At 43.8% G+C, this 27,535-nt stretch overlaps 2 pseudogenes; both read right to left on the bottom strand.

Annotated features, from left to right (window-relative positions):
* LOC124527314 (carbonyl reductase [NADPH] 1-like) overlaps positions 1-25,895 on the bottom strand; it is a 35,651-nt pseudogene extending 9,756 nt beyond the window's left edge.
* LOC124527070 (phosphoribosyl pyrophosphate synthase-associated protein 1-like) lies at positions 22,748-23,601 on the bottom strand (annotated as a pseudogene).
* Positions 25,896-27,535: the final 1,640 nt, after the last annotated feature.

Raw genomic sequence — 27,535 nt, 5'->3', positions numbered from 1 at the left:
CGAGGTGAGCCGGAAGGCCGACGGGGAGACGGAAAGCGGTGAACCCGGGGTCCCGGTCCCGGGATCCGGGAGCGCTGGAGCTCTCCGTATGTTTTCACTGTTGGGGGTGAAGAGAACAGCTCGGCTCGCAGACCCCCACCAGGCCTGGCGTTACGCTGCGACGGCCGTCACCCCCGTCACCTGGCCATCCCTCAGCGGGTGTAGCCCCTTCAACCGCGGTCGAGTCGCGCTGGGGGTGCGCGGGAGCCTGCGGCCGGGAGTTCGTACCGCCGGGGCCGAGACCCGGCCTCCCGTGCGAGTCCGTGCCTGTGGGAGCGAGGCCCGTGGCGTTCGTCGCGCTGTCACCCGGCGTCCGGGTGCGGGCGGAGCGCTGGGCACCGGAGGGGACGGGCCGCGGTTGGCCTCGGGACTTTGGGCAGATGGGCGAGCCTTCCCCCGCGGGGGTGGGGTCGCCGTAGCGCCAGGACTTCTTCCTCGTTTCCGTCCGGTGTTTAGGAGTCGAAGAGTTTAAAAGCAGTCGTGTGGTTACGCTGCATACATATGCCCGCCCCTAAGGAATATTCCTGTTGTGTCACTTACGTGTTGAGACATATGTAAGGCAGAGAACAGGAGGCTGCCAAAGTAATAGTAAAGGCCCCCTGCCCGGGCACGTCTTTGGAATAACCTTCCTTAAATCCTCTTGTTTTATAAACGTACAGGATGCGTCAAAAGCCAACCCCAGAGATCTTTGAATATTCTGCAGCTTAATTTTTTTTTAACTTAATGTATCTTGAATACAACGCATACCTTCTTGTTACTGGCTACGTAATTGTTTTTTATTTGTTAGTGTATTTATGAGAAAATGTTTTATTTACTTATTTATTTATTTTTAAAATATTTACTGTTTTGAGAGAGGGTGTGCAGGTGATGAGCAGAGAGAGGGGGGCAGAGGATCTGAAACTGGTTCTGCGTTGACAGTAGCCGGCCTGATGCAGGGCTCCAGCTCGCCAACAGGGAGATCATGACCTGATCCCAAGAGTGTCTCTGAACTGACTCAGCCACCCAGGCACCCCTATTTGTATTGTTTTTAAGTTCAAGTTAGTTAACATATAGTGTCGTATCGCTTTCAGGAGTAGAACCCGGTGATTCATCACGTACATAGGACACCTAGTGCTCATCCTGACAAATGACCTCCTTGATGCCTATCACCCTTTTAACTCCCCTTGATGCCTATCACCCTCAGGAGGGGAGGTGGGTGCAACCTCCAGCAACCCTCAGTTTGTTCTCTGTATTTAAGAGTCTCTTATGGTTTGCCTCCCTCCGTTTTTATCTTATTTTTCCTTCCCTTCCCCTATGTTCATCTGTTGTGTTTCTGAAATTCCATGTATGAGTAAAATCATATGATACTTGTCTTTCTCTGATTTATTTCACTTAGGGCTACACTCTAGTTCCATCCATGTTGTTGCAAATGGCAAGACTTCCTTTTTTTGAGTACCAAGTAATATTCCCATAGTCATCTTAGATTTTTTGATCACTTCTTTGCTTTGTGTGCCTCCTTGGCTCTCATTCCTCCATACTCTGTTGCAAACACCCATTACTTATATTGATTTCAGGATCCTGGTTCTAAGAACAAATTATTTACTTCACATTGAAAGAGGGTTTTTTTTTTTGTTTTGTTTTTTAATGTTTATTTATTTTTGAGAGAGACAGAGACAAAATGCAAGTGGGTTAGGGGCAGAGAGAGAAGGAGACACAGAATCTGAAACAGGCTGAGCTGTCAGCACGGAGCCCGTCGTGGGGCTCGAACTCACAAGCTGTGAGATCATGTCCTGAGCCGAAGTCGGACGCTTAACCGACTGAGCCACCCAGGCGAGCCTAAAAGAGAGTTTTAAAAAAAATATATTGAGGGGACAGGAAGATGGCGGCGTAGGAGGACGCTGGGCTCACCGCGCGTCCTGCTGATCACTTAGATTCCACCTACACCTGCCTAAATAACCCAGAAAACCGCCAGAGGATTAGCAGAACGGAGTCACCGGACCCAAGTGCAGACGAGAGGCCCACGGAAGAGGGTAGGAAGGGCGGCGAGGCGGTGCGCGCCCCACGGACTGGCGGGAGGGAGCCGGGGCGGAGGGGCGGCTCGCCAGCCAAGCAGAGCCCCCGAGTCCGGCTTGCAAAAGCGGAGGGGCCTGACGGACTGTGTTCCGACAGCAAGCGCGACTTAGCGTCTGGGAGGTCATAAGTTAACAGCTCTGCTCGGAAAGCGGGAAGGCTGCAGGACAAAGGGAGGGTGAGCTGCGGAGTCCCCGGACGACAGAGCTCAGTTTGGCGGGGAACAAAGGCGCTCGCCAGCGCCATCTCCCCCGCCCATCCCCCAGCCAAAATCCCAAAGGGAACCGGTTCGGCCAGGGAAATTGCTCGCTCCGCGCAAACACCCAACTCTGTGCTTCTGCGGAGCCAAACCTCCGGCAGCGGATCTGACTCCCTCCGGCTGCCACAGGGCCCCTCCTGAAGTGGATCACCTAAGGAGAAGCGAGCTAAGCCTGCCCCCCCCTGCCGCCGTGCACCTTGCCTCCCCACCCCAGCTAATACGCCAGATCCCCAGCATCACAAGCCTGGCAGTGTGCAAGTAGCCCAGACGGGCCACGCCACCCCACAGTGAATCCCGCCCCTAGGAGAGGGGAAGAGAAGGCACACACCAGTCTGACTGTGGCCCCAGCGGTGGGCTGGGGGCAGACATCAGGACTGACTGCGGCCCCGCCCACCAACTCCAGTTATACACCACAGCACAGGGGAAGTGCCCTGCAGGTCCTCACCACACCAGGGACTATCCAAAATGACCAAGCGGAAGAATTCCCCTCAGAAGAATCTCCAGGAAATAACAACAGCTAATGAGCTGATCAAAAAGGATTTAAATAATATAACAGAAAGTGAATTTAGAATAATAGTCATAAAATTAATCGCTGGGCTGGAAAACAGTATACAGGACAGCAGAGAATCTCTTGCTACAGAGATCAAGGGACTAAGGAACAGTCACGAGGAGCTGAAAAACGCTTTAAAGGAAATGCAAAACAAAATGCAAACCACCACGGCTCGGATGGAAGAGGCAGAGGAGAGAATAGGTGAACTAGAAGATAAAGTTATGGAAAAAGAGGAAGCTGAGAAAAAGAGAGATAAAAAAATCCAGGAGTATGAGGGGAAAATTAGAGAACTAAGTGATACACTAAAAAGAAATAATATACGCATAATTGGTATCCCAGAGGAGGAAGAGAGAGGGAAAGGTGCTGAAGGGGTACTTGAAGAGATTATAGCTGAGAACTTCCCTGAACTGGGGAAGGAAAAAGGCATTGAAATCCAAGAGGCACAGAGAACTCCCTTCAGACGTAACTTGAATCGATCTTCTGCACGACATATCATAGTGAAACTGGCAAAATACAAGGATAAAGAGAAAATTCTGAAAGCAGCAAGGGGTAAACGTGCCCTCACATATAAAGGGAGACCTATAAGACTCGTGACTGATCTCTCTTTTGAAACTTGGCAGGCCAGAAAGAATTGGCACGAGATTTTCAGTGTGCTAGACAGAAAAAAATATGCAGCCGAGAATCCTTTATCCAGCAAGTCTGTCATTTAGAATAGAAGGAGAGATGAAGGTCTTCCCAAACAAACAAAAACTGAAGGAATTTGTCACCACTAAACCAGCCCTACAAGAGATCCTAAGGGGGACCCTGTGAGACAAAGTACCAGAGACATCACTACAAGCATAAAACATACAGACATCACAATGACTCTAAACCCGTATCTTTCTATAATAACACTGAATGTAAATGGATTAAATGCGCCAACCAAAAGACATAGGGTATCAGAATGGATAAAAAAACAAGACCCATCTATTTGCTGTCTACAAGAGACTCATTTTAGAACTGAGGACACCTTTAGATTCAGAGTGAGGGGATGGAGAACTATTTATCATGCTACTGGAAGCCAAAAGAAAGCTGGAGTAGCCATACTTATATCAGACAAACTAGACTTTAAAGTAAAGGCTGTAACAAGAGATGAAGAAGGACATTATATAATAGTTACAGGGTCTATCCATCAGGAAGAGCTAACAATTATAAATGTCTATGCGCCAAATACCGGAGCCCCCAAATATATAAAACAATTACTCATAAACATAAGCAACCTTATTGATAAGAATGTGGTAATTGCTGGGGACTTTAACACCCCACTTACAGAAATGGATAGATCATCTAGACACACGGTCAATAAAGAAACAAGGGCCCTGAATGAGACATTGGATCAGATGGACTTGACAGATATATTTAGAACTCTGCATCCCAAAGCAACAGAATATACTTTCTTCTCGAGTGCACACGGAACATTCTCCAAGATAGATCATATGCTGGGTCACAAAAAAATATATTAAAATGGTAGCAAAGAGCTGATGTGGGGCTTGGTGTCACAAATTGTGAGATCGTGACCTGAGCGGAAATCAACAGACAGATTCTTAAGTGACTGAGCTACCCAGGAGCCCAGATTTTTTTCTCCTCTAATGTTTCCTAGCTGATGGAAGCTTCATGGCTACTGTCTTTTCAAATTATGTTTGGTTGGTGCTTAGTAAATGTTGATTAGTATTGAGATATGTAAGTCACCAAAGCAAACAGTTGTGAAATCAGTTATGTGGATTTCGATGATTAATCAGCATTTAGTTGGACCTTAAAAGAAAACATTTATTTATTTATTTATTTATTTATTTATTTTTATTAATTTTTTTGATTGTTTATTTTGGGAGAGAAAGAGAGAGAAACACAAGCTGCGTAGGGGCAGAGAGAAGGAGAAAAAATTCCAGGCAGGCTCCCCACCATCAGCACAGAGTCCAATGCGGGGCTCCAACTCGCAAACTGTAAGATAATGACCTGAGCTGAGATCAAGAGTTCGACTCTTAACCAACTGTACCCCCCAGGCGCCTCAAGGTAGAAGTGTTTTAAAGGGAGCAGTATAGGGGCGCCTGGGTGGCTCAGTTGGTTAAGCGGCCGACTTCGGCTCAGGTCATGATTTCACGGTCTGTGAGTTCGAGGCCCGTGTCGGGCTCTGTGCCGACAGCTAGGAGCCTGGAGCCTGTTTCGGATTCTGTGTCCCCCTCTCTCTGACCCTCCCCCCATTCATGCTCTGTCTCTCTCTCTGTCTCAAATATAAATAAACGTTTAAAAAAAAAAGGGAGCAGTATAATGGGCAGTGCCTTACTGCACAAGGAATCATGATGTAACTCACAGTATAAATGTTTTGTGTTGAAAACCACTAGGGTAATGGTTTAGCAAATAATATACGCTTGTGTATTTAAATCCTTGTAAGTACAAAGAACAGTGCTTATCATACAACTGGAAAGAAAGGCAAAGAAAAAGCTTTTATATTAGATTGGGCACCTGAACAGAAAGTGCAATTTTAATATGAAGATGGCAAGAGGACGAACAAGCCAGATCAGAAGATGGAAACTCTTCAGAAGTTCTGTATCAAGAGGAGGCACAGTTTTGATCTTTTGGTGCCAGTGATGAAAAAAAAAGGAATCCTTTGTTGATGGTTATTCACAGACACACGTAGCTTTTCTCAAAGGCACGTGGGCCACTGCTCTGAACCACACAAATAGACTGCTTGAAAAGCATTGGTATACATTTCAAGGATGGAGAAGAGGCTTGGGCTTGGGAAGACGGGTGCTGGAGCACTGTTACCAAGGTGTGGATATCACAGTGGGTTAAGTGCAAATAAGGATCTCGTGTGGGAGCACAATGTTGAGCATGGGGAAATGTGTTCCTGCTTGACACCAAGGACAGGGCACATCAGCACTAAGCACCTTCTGACAGGGGGAGGACATCTCATAAATAGATTTGGTGCAAATTCATCCATCCATCCATCCATCCATCCATCCATCCATTCCATGTTCATTGAGCCTTGACCCTGTGCTTGGTGCTGGTGATATGATGGCAAAGGAGATGACCAGGTTGCTGCCCCTGTTGAACAGATATTCAAGTGGAAAGATGGGCCATATGGCAACCAACAAACACATAGATTAAGTCGATTGTGATTAGCACCTTGAAGAGGAGAAGCAGGGTGCTGTGGCAAAGGATAATGGCTTGGTAGATATTTTACATGGGGAATCAGGGAGGCTTTCCTGCGGTGGGATCACGTAGACCTTGTAAGTTCATCTGTGTTGTCGCAAACAGCAGGATATCCTCCTTTTTTGTGGTTGAATGATGTTCCATCGTGTATATACTACACTTTCTGCATCCATTTGTCTGTGGACACTTAGGTTGTGTCCATGTCTTGGCTATGATAAATAATGCTGTAATAAGCATGGGAATGCAGCTATCTCTTTGATTCCATTTTCCATATGCCCAGAAGTGGAATTGCTGGATCATGTGGTAGTTCTATTTTTAGTTTTTGATAAGTGTTACTTATTTATTTCTTTATGTATGTATGTATGTATGTATGTATGTATGTATTTATTTATTGTTTGATTATTTTTTTTATTTTCCTTAATCATTTTGATTTTGTACTGCCACATTGTTATCAAGCAGCATTATGGAATGTTCCTTGGGTCCGCAGCTCTGAACTCTCCAACTATTATATGCGTCCCCTTTTCCAACTTTATTTTTTTAATTTATTTTTATTTAAAAAAATTTTTTTGATGTAATTTATTGTCATATTGGCTAACATATAGTGGGTACAGTGTGCTCTTGGTTTTGGAGGTAGATTCCCGTGGTTCATCGCTTACACACAACACCAAGTGCTCATCCCAACAAGTGCCCTCCTCAATGCCCATCACCCATTTTCCCCTCTCCCCCACCCCCCTCAATGCACCCTCAGTTTGTTCTCTGTATTTGAGTCTCTTATGGTTTGCCTCCCTCCCTCTCTGTTTGTAGCTATTTTCTTCCCCTTCCCTTCCCCCCGGTCTTCTGTTATGTTTCTCAAAATCCACATATGAGTGAAAACATATGATATGTTTCCTTCTCTGTCTGACGTATTTCACTTAGCATAATACCTTCCAGTTCCATCCACATTGCTTCAAATGGCATGATTTCATTCTTTCTCATTGCCAGGTAGTATTCTATTGTATATATATATATATATATAGAGAGAGAGAGAGAGAGAGAGAGAGAGAGAGAGAGAGAGAGACCACATTTTCTTTATCCATTCATCAGTTGATGGATATTTAGGCTCTTTCCATAATTTGGCTGTTGTTAAAAGCCAAATACAAACATTGGGGTACATGTGCCCTGTGAATCAGCATTCCTGTATCCTTTGGATAAATTCGTAGGAGTGCTTTTGCTGGGTCATAGGGTAGTTCCATTTTTAATTTTTTGAGGAACTTCCACACTGTTTTCCAGAACAGCTGCACCAGTTTGCATTCCCACCAACAGGGCAAGAGGGTTCCTGTTTCTCCACATGCTTGCCAGCATCTATAGTTTCCTGATTTGTTCATTTTAGCTGCTCTGACTGTTGTGAGGTGGTATCTCAGTGTGGGCTTCGATTTGTATTTCCCTAATGATGAGTGACGTTGAGCATCTTTTCATGTGTCTGTTGGCCATCTGGATGTCTTCTTTGGAAAAGTGTCTATACATGTGTTCTGCCCATTTCTTCATTTGATTATTTGTTTTTCGGCTGTGTAGTTTGGTTACGTTCTTACAGATTTTGGATACTAGTCCTTTATCCGATATGTCATTTGCAAATATCTTTTCCCGTTCTGTTGGTTGCCTTTTAGTTTTGTTGATTGTGTCCTTTGCAGTGTAGAAGCGTTTTATCTTGATGAGGTCCCAATAGTTCATTTTTGCTTTTAATTCCTTGCCTTTGGTGATGAGTTGAGTAAGAAATTGCTGTGCCTGGGGTCAGAGAGGTTGTTGCCTGCTTTCTCCTCTAGGGTTTTGATGGCTTCCTGTCTCACATTTAGGTCTTTCATCCATTTTGAGTTTATTTTTGTGTATGGTGTAAGAAAGTGGTCCAGGTTCATTCTCCTGCAATGTTGCTGTCCAGTTCTCCCAGCACCATTGCCTAAAGAGACTGTCTTTTTTCCATTGGGTACTCTTTCCTGCTTTGTCAAAGATTAGTTGGCTGTACATTTGTGGGTCCAATTCTGGGTTCTCTGTTTTCTTCCATTGGTCTATGTGTCTGTTTTTGTGCCAATCATGACCTTTGTGCGAGATCATGACCTGAGCCAAGTCAGAGGCTTAACCGACTGAGCCACCCAGGCATCCCAAGTGAATAATTCTTGTTATATGCTGTTGAATTCGATATGCTAGTATCTTGTTGAGAATTTTTTGCATCCATGTTTATCAGAGATATTGGCCTGTAGTTCTTTTTTGTGGGGTCTCTGTCTGGTTTGGGAATCAAGGTAATGCTGGCTTCACAGAATGAGTCCAGAAGTTTTCCTTCCCTTTCTGTTTTCTTGGAACAGCTTGGGAAGGATAGGTATTGTCTCAGCTTTAAATGTCTGGTAGAAATCCCCAGGGAAGCCATCTGGCCCAGGATTCTTATTTGTTGGGAGAGTTTTGATACCTGATTAGATTTCTTCAGTGGTTACGGGTCTGTTCCAATTTTCTATTTCTTCCCGTTTGAGTTTCGGTAGCGTGTGGATGTTTAGGAATTTGTCCATTTCTTCCAGGTTGTCCAGTTTGTTGGCATATAATTTTTCATGGTGTTCTCTGATAATTGTTTGTATTGCTGGGGCGTTTTTTTTTTTTTTCCCCCAAGAACCAGCTCTTAGTTTCATTGATCTGTTTTGGTTTTTTGTTTTGTTTTGTTTTGTTTTGTTTTGTTTTGTTTTGTTTTTTGGATTCTATATTGTTTACTTCTGCTCTGATCTTCATTCTTTCTCTTCTTCTCCTGGCCTTGGGGTTTCTTTGCTGTTCTGCTTCTAGTTCCTTTAGATATGCTATCAGATTTTGTATTGGGGATTTCTCTTGTTTCTTGAGATAGGCCTGGATTGCAATGTACTTTCCTCTTATGACTGCCTTTGTTGTATCCCAAAGGGTTTGGACTGTCGTGTTTTCATTTTCATTTGTTTCCGTGTATTTTTTAATTTCTTCTTTAATTGCCTGGTTGACCCATTCATTCTTTAGTAGGATGTTCATTTACCTCCATGCATTTGGAGGTTTTCCAAACTTTTTCCTGTGGTTGATTTCAAGTTTCATAGCGTTGTGATCTGAAAATGTGCATGGTATGATCTCAGTTCTTTTATATTTATTGAGGGCTGTTTTGTGACCCAGTATGTGATGTATCTTGGGGAATGTTCCATGTGCACTCGAGAAGAATGTGCATTCTGCTGCTTTTGGGTGAAGAGTTCTGAATATATCTGTGAAGTCTATCTGGTTCAGTGTATCATTCAGGACCATTGTTTCTTTATTGATTTTCTGCCTAGTTGATCTGTCCATTGTTGTAAGTGGAGTATTAAAGTCCCCTGAAATTACCACAGTCTTATCAGTAAGATTGCTTGTGTTTGTGGTTAATTGTTTTATATATTTGGGTGTCACCAAATTGGGTGCAGAAACATTTATAATTGTTAGCTCTTCTTGATGGATAGACCTCGTAATTATTATACAATGCCCTTCTTCATCTCTTGTTACAGCCTTTACTTTAAAATCTAGTTTGTCTGATACAGGTATGGCTACTCCAGCTTTCTTTTGACTTCCAGTAGCATGATAGATAGTTCTCCATCCCCTCACTCTCAATCCGAAGGTGTCCTCAGGTTTAAAATGGGTCTCTTGTAGATGGGTCTTGTTTTTTGTTTTTTTTTTTTTTGTTTTTTGTTTTTATCCATTCTGATACCCTATGTCTTTTGATTGGAGGATTTGGTCCATTTACATTCAGTGTTATTATTGAAAGATATGGATTTGTGTCATTGTGCTGTCTGTAGGTTTCGTGCTTGTAGTGATGTCTCTGGTCCTTTGTGGTCTTTGCAACATTCCACTCAGAGTCCTCCTTTGGATCTCTTGTAGGACTGGTTTAGTATTGATGAAGTCCTTCAGTTTTGTTTGTCTGGGAAAACGTTTATGTCTCCTTTTATTCTGAATGACAGCCTTGCTGGATAAAGGATCCTTGGCTGCATATTTTTCCTATTCATCACGTTGAATATTTCCTCTGCCACTCTCCCTCTGGACTGCCAAGTTTTAGCAGATAGGTCTGCTAGTACCCTTCTGTGTCTACCCTTGTAGGTTAAGGCCCTTTTGTTCCTAGCTGCTTTCATAATTCTGTCTTCATCTTTGTATTTTGCCAGTTTCACTATGATATGTTGTGCAGAAGATCAATTCCTGTTACGTCTGAAGGGAGCTCTCTGTGCCTCTTAGACTTCAGTGTCTGTTTCCTTCCCCAGATTGCGGACGTTCTCAGCATGATTTGTTCCAGTACACCTTCCGCCCCTTTCTCTCTCTCTTCTTCTTCTGGAACTCCTATGATACAGATAATATGTTTCATCAAATCGCTTAGTTCTCAAAGTCTCCCCTCGTGGTCTAGAAATTTTTTTATCTCTCTTTTTCTCAGCTTCATCTTTTCCATAATTTTATCTTCTATTTCGCTTATTCTCCCCTCTGCCCCATCAATCCTCGCTGTCACTACCTCGTTTATTTTGCACCTCATTTACAACATTGTTTAATTCATCATGACTATTTGTTAGTTCCTTGATGTCTATAGCAATAGATTCTCTGCTGTCTTCTATGCTTTTTTCAACCCCAGTAATTAATCTTACGACTATTATTCTAAATTCTTTATCAGTTGTATTGTTTATATCTGTTTTGATAATTCTTTAGCTGTCATTCCTTCCTGGAATTTCTTTTGAGGAGAGTTCTTCCATTTCACCATTTTGGCTCATTTTCTGTTCCTTATGTGTTTTAAAAGCTTGTTATGTGTCCCACACCCATGAGCAGTACTATGTTAAAGACGGGTCATACATTATCCAGGGCCTGGCCTTTCAGCAGGTGTTTTTTGGAATGTGTTACTTGCTCTCTGTTGTCGTGACCCTGGTTGCTTTATCTTCCTACTCAGTAGTGATGTTTTGGACCCTCCACCAGGTGTGCCTTGAAGTAGCCCCGGAAAAGGAAACAAACAAAACAAAACACAAGCAAACAAAGAAAAACAAAAAACCCCACAAAAAACATACAAAATACCAGCAATAACAAAAAAACCAATGGGGTGGGGTGGGGTGTATGGAAGAGGTCTTATCCCATACAAAGAGATTAATGACAGGGGCGAGGAAAAAGGAAAGAAAAGAAAATTGATCAGGCAGAGAAACTATAGGGCTTACTCCAGAGAGGGAGGAAAATAAAGGAGATAAAGAACAGGTGTGAAGAGAACAGATTACATATGTCTGTTTAAGCAAACCAACACACAGAATAACCAGACTAGAGGAGGGAAGAAATAAGGATAAAAGGAAAAAAGAAAACATATCTAATAAAAATTGTCCAAGAGTTAAATCAGAAAATGCAAAACTGCTGGGTGCCCTGAAAGCCCCACGGTTAGAGATTGAATCTTTCTCTGTCCTGGTCCATCGTTTTTCTCTAGTCCATATACAGTCCTACACTTCCACAGCCCCTCTTCTCTTCCCTTTGTCTCGCCACAGAAGGGGATCCCTCCCATCTGAGCCTATGCTCCCTGTTTTATCTCTCCCAGTTCACAATCACACACCTTTGACATGCCAGGTTGTCCCTGTGGGCCCCTGGAGATGTCTCAGTCACTCTGCAGCCCGGACTCTTGGAATTCAAAGTCCTTTGGCCTCAACCCTGTTGTGATTGAGGGACGAGGGAACTTTTTGTCCCCCTACTGCTCCGCCATGTTGGATCTGAGTCATTTATCATTTGTAGCTGGAGGGGGCATTCTAGCAGCTAGGTGTCACAGGACTTGGAACCCACACAGGGTTGGGGAACAATGACAGGCAAGCCAAATGCAAAACGGAAGGGTCTCACAGGTGGAAAGGTGCGCAAGTCTGACCTCTTGCCCCAGGCAACAACAGGATACCTAATGTCAGACATGAAGCCATCAAAATCCTAAAGGACAAAGCAGGCCAAAACCTCTTTGACCTCAGCTGTAGCAACTTCTCAGCACGTCTCCGGAGGCAATGGAAACAAAAGCAAAAATTGTGGGGGGCCGGGCCCCGGTGCCAGGCTGAGACCGGGTCGAGCAACGTTCCCTGTTGACTCAAGCCAACCCGGTGGTTCCCCCTCCCATTCATGTGGGAGGCCGGGCCCCGGCGCCAGGCTGAGACCGGGTCGAGCAACGTTCCCTGTTGACTTAGCCAACCCGGTGGTTCCCCCTCCCATTCCCTCACTTTCAAGGGCATACGAAAGCCTTGTCAAGGCTGAGAAAGTTAACTCCTGAAGCCTGTGGTCTGCAGGTGTTGGCAGTAATGCTACCTTCCTTTTTCTACCCCGAGTCAGATAGAAACAAACATGGAAATTGTGTTTTGCTAGCAATCTTATCAACAAGGTCTTGTTGTGACCCGTCTAGAAAATGCACAAGAAACACAGAACTAAATGTTTTGGTTGGCAGCGATTATGTGAAACCTGTTTATTCTTAGAATGGCCTGACCCATAAGAGTCTGGATATAAAAGATTGTGTACAGCAACAATGAAGCCGTCACTTGGGCCATCAGCCCAGGGGACCCTCCTGTTCCCAAACTTTCTCTTCTCTCCTTTTTTCTTGCATTCCCCTACCCTCAGGACCCTGACCTCGGTGTTTGTCACGCCGGTCGCGACAAAAAATGAACTATTGGGACTCATGAAAATAAAAAGCTTCTGCACGGCAAAGGAAACAATCAGCAAAACTGAAAGGCAACCAACGGAATGGGAGAAGATATTTGCAGTTGAGGCAGTTTGAGATGATGGTGGGGTTCATGGCATTCGGAGCTGACAGCCAAGGAATAATTCTTAAGACGTCTTTGGTGTAAAAAGGTACTTTTATTAAAGCACAGGTCCAGGACCCACGGACAGGAGAGATGCTAAGTGTTATTTATTTAAGTGATCTCTGCACCCCAAGTGGGGCTTGAACTCATGACTCCAAGATCAAGAGGTGCATGCTCTTCGGACTGAACCACCCAGGCGCCCCCTCTATTTTTAGTTTTTTTTTTTTAAATGAGAATTTCATTTTAATTTTTTTTTTAATTTACATCCAAATTAGTTAGCATGTAGTGCAAAGATTTCAGGAGGAGATTCCTTAGTGCCCCTTACCCATTTAGCCCATCCCTCCTCCCACAAGTTTGTTCTCCATATTTATGAGTCTTATGTTTTGTCCCCCTCCCTGTTTTTATATTATTTTTGTTTCCCTTCCCTTATGTTCATCTGTTTTGTCTCTTAAAGTCCTCATATGAGTGAAGTCATATGATACTTGTCTTTCTCTGACTAATTTCACATAGCATAATACCCTCCAGTTCCATCCACGTAGTTGCAAATGGCAAGATTTCATTCTTTTTGTATGCCGAGTAATACTGTGTGTGTGTGTGTGTGTGTGTGTGTGTGTGTGTGTGTGGTGTATATATGTATATATACCACATCTTCTTTATCCTTTCATCCATCGTGGACATTTGGGCTCTTTCCATACTTTGGCTATTGTTGATAGTGCTGCTATAAACATTGGGGTGCATGTGTCCCGTCGAAACAGCACACCTGCATCCCTCGGATAAATACCTAGTAGTGCAGTTGCTGGGTTGTAGGGTAGTTCTATTTTTAGTTTTTTGAGGAACCTCCATACTGTTTTCCACAGTGGTTGCAGCAGCTTGCATTCCCACCAACAATGCAATAGAGATCCTCTTTCTCTGCATCCTCGCCAACATCTGTTGTTGCCTGCGTTGTTAACGTTAGCCATTCTGACAGGTGTGAGGTGGTATCTCATTGTGGTTTTGATTTGTGTTTCCCTGATGATGAGTGACGTTGAGCATTTTTTCATGTGTTGCTTGGCCATCTGGATGTCTTCTTTGGAGAAGTGTCTATTCATGTCTTTTGCCCATTTCTTCACTGGATTATTTGTTTTTTGGGTGTTGAGTTTGATAAGTTCTTTATAGACTTTGGATACTAACCCTTTATCTGATACGTCGTTTGCAGATATCTTCTCCCATTCTGTCGGTTGCCTTTTAGTTTTGCTGATTGTTTCCTTTGCTGTGAAGAAGCTTTTTATTTTGATGAGGTCCCAGTAGTTCATGTTTGCTTTTGCTTCCCTTGCCTCTGGAGACGTGTTGAGTAAGAAGTTGCTGTGGCCAAGATCAAAGAGGTTTTTGCCTGCTTTCTCCTTGAGGATTTTGATGGCTTCCTGTCTTACACTGAGGTCTTTCATCCATTTTGAGTTTATTTTTGTGTGTGGTGTAAGAAAGTGGCCCAGGTTCATTTTTCTGCATGTCGCTGTCCAGTTTTCCCAGCACCACTTGCTGAAGAGACTGTCTTTATTCCATTGGATATTCTTTCCTGCTTTGTCAAAGATTAGTTGGCCGTACATTTGTGGGTCCATTTCTGGGTTCTCTATTGTGTTCCATTGATCTGAGTGTCTGTTCTTGTGCCAGAACCATACTGTCTTGATGATTACAGCTTTGTAGTATAGCTTGAAGTCCGGGATTGTGATGCCTCCTGCTTTGTTTTTCTTTTTCAAGATTGCTTTGGCTATTCGGGGTCTTTTCTGGTTCCATACAAATTTTAGGATTGTTTGTTCTAGGTCTGTGAAGAATGCTGGTGTTATTTTGATAGAGATTGCATTGAATATGTAGATTGCTTTGGGTAGTATCGACACTTTAACAATATTTGTTCTTCCTATCCAGGAGCATGGAATCTTTTTCCATTTTTTTGTGTCTTTCTTCAATTTCTTTCGTAAGCTTTCTGTAGTTTTCAGTGTATAGATTTTTCACCTATTAGGTTAGATTTATTCCTAGGTATTTTATGGTTTTGGGGGCAATTGTAAATGGGATCGATTCCTTGATTTCTCTTTCTGTTGCTTTGTTGTTGGCGTATAGGAATGCATCCGATTTCTGTGCGTTAATTTTATATCCTGCAGCTTTGCTGAATTCATGAACAGTTCTAGCAGTTTTTTGGTAGAATCTTTAGGGTTTTCCATATAGAGTATCGTGTCATCTGCGAAGAGTGAAAGTTTGACCTCCTCCTGGTCGATTTGGATGCCTTTTATTTCTTTGTGTTGTCTGATTGTAGAGGCCAAGACTTCCAATACTATGTTGAATAACAGTGGCGAGAGTCGACATCCCTGTCTTGTTCCTGACCTTAGGGGGAAAGCTCTCAGTTTTTCCCCGTTGAGGATGATATGAGCCTTGGGTTGTTCATATATGGCTTTTATGATCTTGAGGTATGCTCCTTCTATCCCTACTTTCTTGCGTTTTTTTTTATCAAGAAAGGATGCTGTATTTTGTCAAATGCTTTCTCTGCATCTATTGAGAGGATCATATGGTTCTTGTCCTTTCTTTTATTGATGTGATGAATCATGTTACTTGTTTTGCGATCATTGAACCATTGAGCCCTGCATCCCGGGTATAAATCCCACTTGGTCGTGGTGAATAACTTTTTTAATATATTGTTGGATCCGGTTGGCTAATATCTTGTTGAGGATTTTTGCATCCATGTTCATCAGGGAAATTGGTCTATAGATCTCCTTTTTAGTGGGGTCTCTGTCTGGTTTTGGAATCAAGGTAATGCTGGCTTCATAGAAGGAGTTTGGAAGTTGTCCTTCCATTTCTATTTTTTGGAACAGCTTCAAGAGAGTGGGCGTTAACTCTTCCTTAAATGTTTGGTAGAATTCCCCTGGAAGGCCATCTGGCCCTGGACTCTTGTTTTTTGGGAGATTTTTGATTACTAATTCGATTTTTTTACTGGTTATGGGTCTGTTCAAATTTTCTATTTCTTCCTGTTTCAGTTTTGGTAGTGGATATGTTTCCAGGAATTTGTCCATTTCTTCCAGATTGCCCATTTTATTGGCATATAATTGCTTATAATATTCTCTTATTATTGTTTTTATTTCTGCTGTGTTGGTTGTGATCTCTCCTCTTTCATTCTTGATTTTATTTATTTGGGTCCTTCCCTTTTTCTTTTTGATCAGACTGACTAGTGGTTTATCAATTTTGTTGATTCTTTCGAAGAACCAGCTTCTGGCTTCATTGATCTGTTCTACTGTTTTTTGGTTTCAACAGCATTAATTTCTGCTCTAATCTTTATTATTTCCTGTCTTCTGCTGGCTTGGGGTTTTATTTGCTGTTCTTTTTCCAGCTCTTTAAGGCATAAGGTTATGTTGTGTAGATCTTTGTTTCTTTCTTCTTTAGGAAGATCTTTCTTCTTTAGGAAGGCCTGGATTGCTATATACTTACCTCTTATGACCGCCTTTGCTGCGTCCCAGACGTTTTGGGTTGTGGTGTTATCATTTTCATTGGCTTCCATATACTTTTAATTTCCCCTTTAACTTCTTCCTTAGCCCATTCATTCTCTCATGGGATGTTCTTCAGTCCAAGAATTTGTTACCTTTCCAAATGTTTTCTTGTGGTTGATTTTGAGTTTCATAGTGTTGTGGTCTGAAAATATGCATGGTATGATCTCGATCATTCTGCACTTGCTGAGGGCTGATTTGTGTCCCAGTATGTGGTCTATTCTGGAGAACAGTCCATGTGCACCAGAGAAGAATGTATATTCTGCTGCTTTAGGATGAAATGTTCTGAATATATCTGTTAAGTCCATCTGGTCCAGTGTGTCATTCAAAGCCATTGTTTCCCTGTTGATTTTTTGATTAGATGATCTGTCCATTGCTGTGAGTGGGGTGTGGAAGTCTCCTACTATGATGGTATTACTATCAATGAGTTTCTTTATGTTTGTGATTAATTGGTTTATATATTTGGGTGCTTTCACATTTGGCGCATAAATGTTTACAATTGTTAAGTCTTCTTGGTGGATAGACCCCGTGATTATGATATAATGCCTTTCTGCCTCTCTTGATACAGTCTTTATTTTAAAGTCTAGATTGTCTGATGTAAGTATGGCTACTCCGGCTTTCTTTTGTTGACCATGATAGCATGATAGATGGTTCTCCATCCCCTTATTTTCAATCTGAAGGTGTCTTTAGGTCTCAAGTGGGTCTCTTGTAAACAGCATATAGATGGATCTTGTTTTCTTATCCATTCTGTTAGCCTGTGTCTTTTGAATGGAACATTGAGTCCACTGACGTTTAGAGTGAGTACTACCATTACAATGCTTGTAGAGTTGGAGTTTCTGGTGGTGTTCTCTGGTCCTTTCTAATCTTTGTTGCTTTTGGTATGTATGTATATATATATATATATATATATATATATATATATATATATATATTCATCTTTTCTCCCCTCAGAGAGTCCCCCTTATAATTTCTGGCAGGGCTGGTTTAGTGGTCACAAACCTCTTTAATTTTTGTTTGTCTGGGAAACTTTTTATCTCTCCTTCTATTTTGAATGACAGCCTTGCTGGATAAAGACTTCTTGGCTGCATATTTTTCTGATTCAGCACATTGAATATATCCTGCCACTCCTTTCTGGCCTGTCAAGTTTCTGTGGATAGGTCTGCTGCAAACCTGATCTGTCTTCCCTTGTGGGTTAGGGACTTTTTTTCCCTTGCTGCTTTCATGATTCTCTCCTTGCCTGAGTATTTTGTGAATTTGACTATGATATACCTTGTTGATGGTTGGTGTTTGTTGAAACTAATGGGGGTCCTCTGTGCTTCCTGGATTTTGATGTCTGTGTCTTTCCCTAGGTTAGGAAAGTTTTCCGCTATGATTTGCTCACATAACCCTTCTACCCCTATTTCTTTCTCTTCCTCTTCTGGGGCCCCTATGATTCTGATGTTGTTCCTTTTTAATGAGTCACTGATTTCTCTAATTCTTAAATCATGCTCTTTTGCCTTAATCTCCCTCTTTATTTCTGCTTCATTATTCTCCATAAGTTTGTTCTCTATATTGCTGATTCTCTGTTCTGCCTCATCCATCCTTGCCAGCGTGGCATCCATTCGTGATTGCAGCTCAGTTATAGCATTTTTTAAATTTCATCCTGACTAGTTTTTACTTCTTTTATCTCCGCAGAAAGGGATTCTAGTCTATTCTCAACTCCAGCTAATATTCTTATTATCGTGATTCTAAATTCTGGTTCAGACATCTTGCTTGTATCTGTGTTGGTTAAATCCCTGGCTGTCATTTCTTCGTGCTCTTTCTTTTGGGGTGAATTCCTTCATTTCATCATTTTGAAGGGAGAAAAGGAATTAATGAGGTATAAAAATTAAAATTAAAAAATAGTAAGATCAAAAAATTGAAAACACACACACAAAATCGAGTAAATGACTAGGTGTGTTTGGTCTGGGTGTTGAAAGTATTTTGATAGATTAGAGAAAAAAGGTGGGGGGGAAAGAACAAAAAAAGGAAATCATTTGAAAATTTGAAAAAGTGAGTACACTGAAGGAGAATAAAATAAAGTGATGGAAGTAAAAGAGAGTTTGAAATAATTTACACACAAGTAAAAAATATAGTAAAAAATTAAATATTTTTAATAAAAATTGAAAATAAAAATGGATTTTTTCTCTTTCTGTATTCAAGAAAAAGAAGTGAAAAAGAGAGAAAACAAAGAAAATTGAATAGGTGGACCTGCTAACAGATTGAAATACGACTGAAATTGCTTTGTTTTCCCCTAGAATTCAGACTATGAAGTACTTTATAGTCCAGAAACTGTGCAGGTCGTGAGACTTGTGTTCCTGAAGAGTGAGGTGGGCCCAGTTGGGCAGGGCTTAGTGTAATGGCTCCGTTCTCCACTAGATGGCGCTGCTAGCCTACTGAGGTGGATTGTTGTGTTGCCCGTAGGTGCATTTGCGCAGGCGCGGGAGCAGTGAAAATGGCGTCACCCAGCTGCCCAGTCTCTAGTATCGGAACTCTGTTCTCCCGGATCAGCAATCACGCACCTGTCCTCTGTCTTCAACTTTTGTCCACTCCCCACTTTTTCGGTGTCCACGACCAAGCCCCAGGCAGTACCTGTGCCCCGAATTTTGTCTCAGATGTGGCTGTTTTCCCCTTACTTCTGAAGGACTGTGGCTTTGACCCGTTCTGCCCCTCTGTGGGAGGGTCTCACTGAACAATGGCTGAATGCCAGCTGCACTCAGGAACGCTCGCTTGCTGGACCCTGTTGCTGCCGGTGCCCTGAGACTGTGGCCAGGTGCCAGCCTGCCTCAGGAAAAGTTTGCAAGATAGTGTAGCAGCAGCGTTTCAGGGATTATGGGAAATCACAACACACATCTGGCACCAGGCTTCACCCTTAACGTCCGTGTTCCAGCACCAGCAAATGTGGCCATTCTCTGGGGTCTGCTAGGCCCAGGTTGCCTCGCAGCCTCTACCAAATGTCCTTCCAGCAGTGGAACCGCTTCTCCCCGCGTGGCCTGTGAACCTGCCAGACCCCACTCTGTTCCTAGGGATTCGCTGTTCCCACCAGAGCATCTCCAGGTAGGGAGCGGCGGAGTTGCAGACTCTGTGCTCCCCTTGTTTACGGTCTTAATGGAATTTAAACCCTCTGCTTTCTCCTTTGTTAGTTTAGTCCCTGTGGCTGTTTCCACTTTTCCACTTTGTGTGCAGCTGCTTTTGGGGAGGGGTGCTTTTCCCGTATCCCCCCTCCCCCTCCCCGTCTCTGTCCTCTCTTTGCCCGCAAAAGCAGCTCCCTGCCCACCGGGACTTCTCATTCCCCAAGTTCACCTCTCCGCGCCGCATACCTGCTGACTTCTGTGGTTCAGGTTGTGCAGATTGTTGTGTTAATCCTCCAATCAGTTTTCTAGGTGTGCAGGATGGTTTATTGTTGGTCTGGCTGTATTTCCTGGGCGTGAGACACACACAAAACTTCCATGCTCTTCCGCCATCATCTCTATTTTTAGTTTTTAAAGGAACCTCATGCTGTTCTCTATATTGGCTGCATCAACTTACATTCGTAGCAACAGTGCATAAGAATTCCCATTTCTCGACATCCTGCCCAGCATTGTTTTAATCTCTTGTCTTTTTGATGATCATCATTCTAACAGGTTGAGGTAGTATCTCACGACTTTGATTTGCATTTCCCAGGTGATGAGTGATGTTGAGTACCTTTTAATATACCTGTTGGCCATTGGTATATTTTCTTTGGAAAAATGTCTATTCAAATCCTTTGCCCATTTTTCAAATGGATTATTTGGTTTTTTGTGGGTATTTTTGCTATTGTGTTGTATAATTTTTTAATATATTTTTGATATTTACCTCTAACTCTCTCTCTCTCTCTCTCTCTCTCTCTATATATATATATATATATATATGTTTTGGAAATATTACTTCTCAGTCTGCAGGTTGTCTTTTCATCTTGTTGATGGTTTCCTTTGCTGTAGAAAAGATTTTTAATTTGATGTAGTCCCACTTGTTTGTTTTTTGTTTGGTTGTTTGTGCTTTAGATATCATGTCAAAAAAATCACTGCCAAGAGTAGGGTTTTTTATTAAGTTTATTTATTTATTTTGAGAGAGAGACTGTGTGTGTGAGCCGGGGAGGAGTACATAGGGAGAGAGAGAGAGGGAGAGAGAGTATTCCAAGCAGGCTCTGTGCTGTTAGCACAGAGCCCAACATGAGGCTCGAACTCACTAATGATATCGATTTCTGAGCCAAAACCAAGGGTTGGATGCTTAACCGACTGAACCACCCGGGCGCCCTATGGTTTCTGGTGTTACATGTAAATATCTTCAATCCATTATGAGTTAATTTTTGTGAGTGGTGTAAGGTAGAAGTCTAGTTTCATTTTTTTTCCATGGGACTGTGCAATTTTCCCACCACAATTAAAAAAAAATGTTTGTTATTTTGAGAGACAGGGGCAGAGACAGAGGGAGACAACGAACCCCAAGCACTCTCCACACTGTCAGCCTGAAGTCCCACATGGGTCTCAGTCCCACAAACTTCCAGATCACATGCTGAGCCAAAATCAAGGGTCGGACACTCATCCCTTTGAGCCACCCAGATGCCCCCCAGCCCCATTTTTTGAAGATAATGTCTTTTCTCCATTGAGTATTCTTGGCTCCTTCGTCAAACATGCTTGGGTGTGAGGGCTGTTCTTGAGGCCACCACGGTGGCTATCCCTGTGGCACCCTGGAATTGGTTTCAGGCCTCTGTATTCAGAGGGACTCAGGGAAAAGGGGTGCTGCTTATACTTATTGGGAACACTGTGGACTTGGAGGAAGACGTTCTCCCTGCAGTTGGTATGAACCAGTATCAGGGCTGTGTCTGAGAGGCTGGACTCCATGGCTGAAGAGGGAATCAACTGTGCCCATGCTAGGCTGGAGAAGAGTTTCTGGAAGACTGGGGATCTGTATTACCCATAACACTGGTGAGGCAGCTGAACTGGGAGATGATGGTCTAAGGGCCCTTAGCCCTGTCCTTAGGACCCACCTCACTGTTTGTTCTAGAGCAGTATTGCCAAGGTTAGAAAAACTGCCATTTCTGTACATTTCTGGTGAATATGTAACATACTATTACCTCTTTGCAGAGGAATTAGTTCCTGTCTGTTTTTTTTAATTTTATTTTTTAATTAAAAAAAAATGTTTATCAATTGTGAGAGAGTGAGAGAGCATGAACGTGTGTTTTGTAATTTTTTAATTTTTAAAAAATGTTTTACCAATTTTGAGAGAGTGAAAGAGCATGCACGTGCACACATGCAGGGGAGGAACAGAGAGAGAGAATCCCAAGCAGGCTCCACGCTGTCATTGAAGAGCCTGACACGGGGCTCGATCTCACGAACCATGAGGACGCGATCTGAGCTGAAATCAAGAGTCTGATGCTTAACCGACTGAGCCACCCAGACACCCGATGACTAGGTAATTTTAAATGCTGGATAGAAAGGTCAAGTGCAGCCCTAAGTAATTGAGTTGACAAAAGTGTCCCCTGTCACACAAGAAAAAGTATATAGTTAGTCCTATATTTTAAAACTTTAGGTTTTTAAGTCCAATATTCCAACACTGATTTGACTTTGATGCTCAGGAAGGGGATGGAACGTACAGATGGAGCCTCACGTCTAGGGTTTGGGACCATCCGTGGACCTGGAACACCTTTTATTTTGTAGGCATTGTTTTCTGCACAGTCTGGACAGAAGTCAGTCACCATGAAGGCGGGAGAGTGGACAGCTCTGCAGTGTAGTGAACAGACTAGGAAGACCACAGATTCTTTTCTTTTCCATGGAAGAGCAACACAGGTATTGAGAGAGAAAGGATGCTACTGTCTAATCGGACCTCCTTGCTAGGGGTCGTGCCACACATGCTTCGTTGTTCACTGGCTGTGGACATAGCAGCTTCTCACAGACTATTAGGGTTTTCCACAAAAGACTCGTGTGAGGTTAACCGGGGAGAGGACAACTAGACTGGCAACAGTGCCAGGGCACTCAGCTTCCCTAATCAAGATCCACATCGACGCACGCATGTCTCTGCGGTGGAAACGACTGCCAAGTACGGAGTTAAGACCTTATCTGCCTTTTGCCCCTTTTCCATATTAATGAGATTTGGAGATTCTTTTCAGGAAAGTGTCTGTAACTTTTGTTTAAGGGACAGAATGACACTGGCAGACATTTCAGGCCATTTATCCATGAACTCTGTCTTCCCCTTGACCATCTTAATGCCTCCTACCTACCAAACCTGGCAAGACAGACCATCTGACTCCAGGCTGTTTGTAGTCCTCCCCTGAAAGGAAGCACTTTGTATGTAAGTTGATGGCACCGCTTTCCACACGTTTTCCTCGGGAGCTCCACAGTCCAGGCAACTGTGGCACCTAGTCCTCCGCAGTGATGTTTCGGGAAAAGCTAGGCCATGGACTCCCCATTGTGGATTCTCCGAATTGCTTCAGAAAGAATCAGACTGATATCTGCAGTCTCTGTCTTGGGACACTGCGGCTTCTGCATGCCGTGAGGGACAGTATTCGTCACCACCACCTCATCAATGGCGGACTCCTCACTCAGGCAGGGTCCTCTGCAGACAGGATGCCTTCAGTGGCCATGACATAGATCTTGTAAACCCTCTCTCTTCCAGTGTCTCCGCAGAAGCAACACATCTTCCTGCATCATCCATAATGTCATCCACCATGCAGTGTGCCCACCATCATCTCTGACTACAGTTACCGGCGGCTTGTCTTTGGCCATCATCAGCGGCAACTCCAGACCTGGGTGGACAGTAGCATTTTTGACTACTGGGGGAGAATGACGACCTTCATCCATGTCCCGCTCTGTACCCTGGGCTTCTGCGTGGATTACAGCTAACCCCGAATGGAGTCTCTCAGCATATGACTGGTGAGCATCAGGAGACTTTGCTACGATGACTGCATTCCTAGAATTCGGAATTTCTTCCTGGTTATACTGCAACACAAAGGGTGAGGCTCTAAGGTTGTACATGGGAAAGCTGCAAACGTCTTGTATTTACTTTTGATGAAGATCTTTGGTGATCATGTGAGTTAAACCTGCTTTTGCCAGAATGTTCGCCAAGAATTTACACACAATGGAATGAACCCCTCTTCCTCACCTTGCTCTGCTTGCTGTAGGGGAAATAAGGGATGACTCTAGTAATGTTCCTGGCACGGGCTGTCTTCAGTGCCTAAGCCATGCTCAGTAACTCCATCACAGCTGTATTCACATCTCTGGTTCTTGTCTGTATAATGAAAATATCGTGGCCATGAATAGATTCTTTTATTTCAAGTCTTGTTGCTCCATTGGTCTCTTGATAGACCACAGATTTCCCCAGTTCAGCACCAAGATGCCCAAGGCCACCTAGGACTGGGGCAGAGCTTACACTCACTGCGACCCGGCCTTGTAGCCACCTCAGAGTCAGTAGGACCTGTCTATGGAAATAAAGGACATGCATCTATTCCTGGAAGGGAAATTGTTTTTTTTTTTTTTTTTGGGGGGGGGGTGGAATTGATCCTACAGATACCCTCCCTGGGGTACAGAATGACAGCAGGGCAAGGATGTTCTTTAAAAGCTCCCAGCCAAGTTGTTGCAAAGGTCACAAAATTATCCAGCAAGATGATAACGGTTGTAATGTTTCTAAGTGATACATTAAAGGTGTTTACCGTCATCAAAAGTACAAGTGTTTGATCTGAACAGGACGTGGCTGTGTCTGTAAACTTCAGTAATTCTTTTGGGTCCTCGTGTCTGTGTATGCAGTACTTGCTGGTAGACAGTGCCCTCTGGTGGTTTAGTGGCCAAACTACATGGCGTCTGGATCCATTTCTGTGACCATCTTACAAAGTACCACAAGCTAGGGCTCAAAACAACAGAAAGGTATTTTCTCACGGTTCTGGAGAGCAGAAGTCCAATATCAAGGTATTGACGGGGTCGTTCTCCCTCTTAAAACTCTAGCAAAGTATCCTTCCTTGCCTCTTCCAGCTTCAGGTGGTCGCTGGCTCTCCTTGGGATTCCTTGGTTTGTGTTTACATCATCCCAACCCCTGCCTTCTCTTCTGTGTCCTCCTCCTTTTTTATAAAGACACCAGTCATTGGACTTAGGGCCCTTCCTGATCTAGCATGACCTCATCTTTTTTTTTTTTTATGTTTATTTAGTTTTGAGAGAGAGAGAGACAGACAGCGAGTGAGCAGTGGAGACATAATTGCTGAGTGTGTGTGTTCCTTGCCTTTGACTGAAGGCAAAGAACTTTCCGAACTCTTTGTTCTTCAAGAGCAATACTTTGGAACAACTGGTAATCCTAGGGAGAGCTGCCAGGAAGAAATGCCAGAGGTTTTTACCTGGGGGATCTTTAAGGTAATCTGCCAAAACTTACACTGAGTCACCAATGTGGCCAAACTGCTAAGTAAACAAGGAACATGGGGATCTTACTCTTCCGGGGCTACCATAACAAATGATTACGAACTGTACCCAGTTAAAACAACAGCGATCTAGTCTCTTGAAGCTCCAGAGGCCAGAGGTCTGAAATCAAGGTGCTTCCAGGGCTGTGCACTCTCCGGTTTCTAGGGAAGACCCTTCCTTACCTCTTCCACCTTCTGGTGGCTAAAGGTGTTTCTTTGCTTATGGCTACATCAGTCCACTCACTGCTTCCATGTTCACAGGCCTCCTCTTCATCCTCAAAACTTCCTCACCTCTGTAAACAAGGGTACATGTGATGGCATCGAGGACCCTCCAAGATAATCCGGGATAGGTTCCACTGCTTGAAATCCCAACCTAATGCATTTGTGACAATATAGAGTAACATTTGTTCTTTTGCCACATGTGTTAATCAGTCTAGAATCTCCAGAAAAAACTGAACTGATAGGGTGTGTGTGCATACACATGCTTAGAGGAAGAGAGGGAAAGAGTGAGCGAGAGACATTTATTTTAGAGAATTGTAAGGAATGACTCACAATTATGGAGGCTGACGAGTCCAAAATCAGCAGGGAGGCCTGCAGGCTGGAGATTCAGGGAAGAGAGAATCAGGGAGATTCAGGCCAAAAAGCATCTGTAGAGTCACATCAGCAAGATGGGAGAGTAGGAAGTCCTATCCCTGGTTTACCACAGAAACACCAAATTGATGGAGGTCCTGAATCTAGTTAATAAGTTGCAGTCTTCCAGAGGAGCACAAACCAGAGAGAAGCTATAGTGAATGGAGGAAATGGAAAAAGCAGTGTCCTCAGGAAATGTTGGTTTTAGATGGGGTTAGAGGGATTTGAGGCAGGAAGGGAGGGCATAGGTGCAGGTGGAGAGGCAGGAAAACAAATATGTGCTCTGGAGATCCTGGAATATTCTAGGCAGGTGATAGGTTTTAGGCCGGCCTTATGAATTGGAGGTAGTGAGGTTCCACTAACCTGACTAGATCACACAGAGAGAGGAGGGTTGGAAGACGATGCCCATGTTGTTGACCAGCACTTCCAGACCCCCACACTCCTTGCGTAGGAAGTCGAGCAGTGCATGGCTGCTCTGCAGGTCATGGATGTCAGGCAGGGGGAAGCATGGTTGGGAGCATCATGTTCCCCGAGACCTGCTGGCACAGAACACCCATGATGGTGAAGCCTAGTTGGGCCCAGTCACCAGCACCACATGGCTGTAGGTCTACTAGGCTGAGCGAGGCATTAGAGTGCAGAAAGCAGACATGGTAAGACACTTGAGGTGTGCTGTGGGCCCCGTGCACTGGCACAGGTGTGTTCTGGTATCTGGGGATGTTACCCCTAGAGCTAGAGGCCCTGCCTCCATCACCCATCAAAGAAGGGGCCAAAGGTTCCAGATGGTTCCCTAATGATGCTATACCAGGTCTGTCTCTCCCAGGTCTGTATCTTAAACCCAACCAGAACTCCCCACTCTTAGGATCCTTCCTCTGAGCTCAGCAATGGTTCAGGACGGACTGATGTGCTCCTCGGAAAGAAAATGGGTAGTCATAGGCTAATAGGAGCTAGAGATTCATGGTGGTAGAACTAAACATATTTTGGGAAAACCCCATGAGGAAGAAAGGAATATAGCCATTGTGTTGGGAATGTGTCCTTCTTCCTCTGTAGAATGGGAAAGTTTGCCTTCTTCTAAGATGCAGTGAAACTGGTTGTACAGGGAAGTGCTTCTGAGGACACAGATCCCCTGCTTTCTCAGTAGAAACTCAAGAGAGAGATACAGAGAATGAGGTCCTGTGCTGGGACTTGGGTGTGGGCAGGACTCCTCCCTCAGTGTGATTCCCAGTGGGCCCCGAGTGGGAGGGAATGTTTGTGAAGCTCACTGTGGCTGAGGAATTGCTTGGGATGTCTGCTTTAATGGTTATAAATACTTATGTTTGTTAAAAGTGCTTATATTTGGTGTAGACCAAGGTTTTAGTTAATAAGTGTTATATATAATTTGGTGTTATTTTTAAGGTATCAAGGAAAAGAGATCTCTGTGATACTGGGATACATTCCAAACCAGCAGTTGACATGCTATTGTTTTGTCCTAGGCATTGATGCTCCTCATGAGTCAGTTTAGAAAAACCAGATAACAGAGAGAAAATTAATAGCCCCTTTGAAGGGAAAGACTTTAGGTTGTTTAAAGTTTATTTATTCTGAAAGAGAGAAAAAGAGAAAGAGCAGGGGAGGGTGACAGAGAGAGAGAGAGAGAGAGAGAGAGAGAGAAAGATCTGAAGTGGGCTCTGTGCTAATGGCAGAGTCCCATGTGGGGCTCATGAACCTTGAGATAATGACCTGAGCCAAAGTTAGACACTCAACTGACTGAGTCACTCAAGCGCCCTTGAAGGGAGAGACATAAAGTATGGACCCAATCCTTGCTTGCAGGGCCCATCAGTTCTCATTTCTGTCAGCCTGAAACCCCTGGTGAAGACTGAAAAATAATCATGAGGGGAGGAAGTCTGTACAACATGGATGCTTCTGTGAGGGGTGGGAGGTGGTGGGAGGCCCCCCGGGAGCCAGGCTGGGTGTGGGGCAGTAAGAAGCTCCCCTCTGGGCCCTGGAGGTGTCAGGCCCCAGTCCGGGGACGCCTACGGAGGGCACTTTGCACCGCCCTTGTTTGCAGCCCGCTCACCTGTATTAGTGCCTTTACTCTTCCCGGCAATCCTATGAGTTCCCCTGAATTGTACGCTTGAGGAGATTGACAGACAGCAACAGGCA

The sequence above is a fragment of the Lynx rufus genome, unplaced genomic scaffold, assembly GCF_022079265.1.
Source record: "Lynx rufus isolate CCGP_SWC_20201006 ecotype Redwood Valley unplaced genomic scaffold, mLynRuf1.p SCAF_5, whole genome shotgun sequence".
In the NCBI taxonomy this organism is placed as follows: Eukaryota; Metazoa; Chordata; class Mammalia; order Carnivora; family Felidae; genus Lynx; species Lynx rufus.
The sequence above is the reverse complement of the archived record's forward strand: the minus strand, read 5'-3'. Positions and strand labels throughout refer to the sequence as shown.